Source organism: Haemorhous mexicanus, chromosome 33 (genome assembly GCF_027477595.1).
Source record: "Haemorhous mexicanus isolate bHaeMex1 chromosome 33, bHaeMex1.pri, whole genome shotgun sequence".
Classification (NCBI taxonomy): Eukaryota; Metazoa; Chordata; class Aves; order Passeriformes; family Fringillidae; genus Haemorhous; species Haemorhous mexicanus.
The window spans coordinates 2,023,780-2,027,207 of record NC_082373.1 but is presented as its reverse complement, the minus strand read 5'-3'; positions in this window follow the sequence as shown (position 1 = coordinate 2,027,207).

Below are 3,428 nucleotides of genomic sequence, written 5' to 3'. Positions count from 1 at the left end.
GCCCCTGCCCACCCACCCCGCCGCGACCAAGGCGTTCATTCTCACCGATTTGGGGCATTTCCCAGCATTTCCCGGTTCATTTTCACCGATTTTGGGCATTTCCCTGTTCCTTTTCACCGATTTTGGGGCATTTCCCGGTCAAATAAGATCTATCTTTACTTTTTAACCATAATTTTTTTAACAACCAGTTTGGGGCATTTCCCGGTTCATTTTCACCCATTTTGGGCATTTCCGAGCATTTCTCGGTTAATTTTCACCGATTTGGGGCATTTCCCAGCATTTCCGGTTCATTTTCACCCTTTTGGGGGCATTTCCCAGCATTTCCACCCATTTTGGGGCATTCCCCAGCATTTCCCGGTTCATTTTCACCGATTTTGGGCATTTTCGAGCATTTCCCCGTTCATTTTCACCGATTTTGGGCATTTCCCGGTTCATTTTCACCGATTTTGGGCATTTCCCTGTTCATTCTCACCGATTTTGGGCATTTCCCGGTTCCTTTTCACCCATTTGGGGCATTTCCCAGCATTTCCCCGTTCATTTTAACCGATTTGGGGCATTTCCCTGTTCCTTTTCACCGATTTTGGGCATTTCCCTGTTCATTCTCACCGATTTGGGCATTTCCCCGTTCATTTTCACCGATTTTGGGACATTTTCGAGCATTTCCCTGTTCATTTTCACCGATTTGGGGCATTTCCCTGTTCCTTTTCACCGATTTTGGGCATTTCCCTGTTCCTTTTCACCGGTTTGGGGCATTTCCGAGCATTTCCCTGTTCCTTTTCACCCATTTTGGGCATTTCCGAGCATTTCCCGGTTCATTTTCACCAATTTGGGGCATTTCCCGGATAATTTTCACCGATTTGGGGCATTTCCGAGCATTTCCCGGTTCATTTTCACCGATTTTGGGGCATTTCCCGGTTCATTTTCACCAATTTGGGGCATTTCCCAGCATTTCCCGGTTTATTTTCACCGATTTGGGCATTTCCCCGTTCATGTTCACCGATTTTGGGCATTTCCGAGCATTTCCCGGTTCATTTTCACCAATTTGGGGCATTTCCCAGCATTTCCCTGTTCATTCTCACCGATTTTGGGCATTTCCCGGTTCATTCTCACCGATTTTGGGCATTCCCGAGCATTTCCCGGTTCATTCTCACCCATTTTGGGCATTCCCGAGCATTTCCCTGTTAATTCTCACCGATTTGGGGCATTTCCCGGTTCATTCTCACCGATTTTGGGCATTTCCCCGTTCATTCTCACCGATTTGGGGCATTTCCCGGTTCATTCTCACCGATTTTGGGCATTTCCCGGTTCATTTTCACCGATTTTGGGGCATTTCCGAGCATTTCCCGAGCTGCCAACCGCGGGCCCAGAGACGCGCCAGGGGGCGAGGGGAACCCAGCAACAAAGGGCAGAATTTCCTCCTTTCCTCTCCTTTTCCCCTCTTTTTTCCCCCCTCTTTTCCCCCCACCTTCCTCCCAGCCCCGTTTCCCCTCCCTCCTCCTCCTCCTCTGGCCGGGATTTTTTTTTTAATTTTTTTTTTAATTTTATTTTTGCCCTTTTCCGCCCGTTCTGACAGAAATCGCGTGGATGCCAGCGCAGCTGATCTGTGGTTTAGGTAGTTTCATGTTGTTGGGATGGGCTTTAGGCTCGGCAACAAGAAACTGCCTTAATTACGTCAGTTCGTCTTCATCAAGGGCAGCACCCGCAGCTCCGCCGGGCGCCCTAAAAAAAAAATTAAAATATTAAATAAAAACACCCCAAAATCCCACCCCAAAATCCCCGTCCTGGTGGGGACGGCACCCAAACCTGCGCGACCCCCTCAGCGCGCCCCTCGAGGGGATTTTTGCCCTTTTTATTTAATTTTTTTGCCCCATTTTCTTTGATTTTTTGCCCCATTTGCTTTGATTTTTTGCCCCTTTTTTCTTTAATTTTTGCCCCTTTTAATTTGAATTTTTGCCCCTTTTTTTATTATTTTTGGCCCCTTTTTATTTTTTTTTAAGCCCCTTTTTATTTGGTTTTTTGGCCCCGTTTAATTTGTTTTTTTGGCTTTTAATTTGGTTTTTCGGCCCCTTTTTATTTGGTTTTTTGGCCCCGTTTTATTTGGTTTTTAGCCCCTTTTTATTTGTTTTTTTAGCCCCTTTTAATTTGTTTTTTTAGCCCCTTTTAATTTGTTTTTTTGGCCCCGATTTCCCCCCTTTTGTTGCTGGGATGACGAGGACAAAAGCAGCGTTTTTTGCGCTTTTCCACCCCAAATTATCAACGACCATCGGCAGAGCCCCAGGGCGGGGTGACGCCTTTAAAAAAATGAGAGAAAAAAGGAAATTATTATAAATAATAATTAAAAAACCCCAAATTTAAATTCCCTCCTCTTTTCCTCCCTCCCCCGCGGCAGCTGAATTTTTTTAAATTTCCATTTTGGAGCTGGGAAGGCGATTTTGGGGATTTTGGGGGGATTTGGCTGAGGAGGGGGTGTGGGCAGCGCTGATTTTTGGGGGGTCGCGCCCCCTTTGCCTGAAAATCCCCTTAAAAAAAAACAAACCCAAACCGGGTGAAAAAGGGGGAAAAAAAGCAGAATTTGGGGGCTTTCAGCTCCTCCTGCTGCCGGTGCCTCCAGCCGGGGATTAAATTTAAATTTTCCCCGATTTTGGACACAATTTAATCCGGATTTCCAGCCGCTCTCTGGAGCCTGGATTGGGAATGGAGGAATTAAATCCTCTGGAACCAAAAAATGGGGAAAAAACCTCAGGAATTGGGGCTGGAGGAATTCAGTTTGTGTTGCAGGAGCAGAGAAAAAAAGTGATTTTTTTTCCCCCTTTTTCCCCCTGAAAACGTGGTGGGAAAGTCGGGAAAGTTGTGTCGGTTTTGGAATGTTGGAAAAAAAAAAAGGAGAAAAAGGGAAAATTTGGGAGCGAAACGGAGGAAAAACCGCGGGGAAAGAGGAACCGGTGAGGTCTGGACACGCCAAGGGGCGAAGGTGAATTTCTGAGTGGAAAAATGAGGATTTCGGGAGTGGTTTCCTGCTGGTTTTGGGGTGGATTTTGTACCTGGACCCCCCAAAAATGAGAATTGTGCCCGAGTCGGGGCGAGGCTGAGAGGCGCAGGTCGGAATTGAGGCGAAATTCGGGAGATTCGGGATCGAGGTTGGGCCGGAATTGTGAATTTTTGGGCTTGGTTCGGCTGCTGGGTTGTGATTTTTTTTTTTGGGTGTTTCTCCCGATTTTGAGAGCCTGAGGTTGCTGCGTGTCGGGGTCGGGTTCGATGGCGAAAATCGAGGTTTTTTCCCTCAAAAGGGGGCTGGGGGTTGTGGCCCAAAGGAGAATAAAATGAAGGAATTATCGAATATTTGCATTTTATGCTCTGTTCGGTGTTAAAAATGCTCGGTTTAAAAGTCGCTGATTTTGCTGTTTTGGGGTATTTTCGTCATCCTGGGG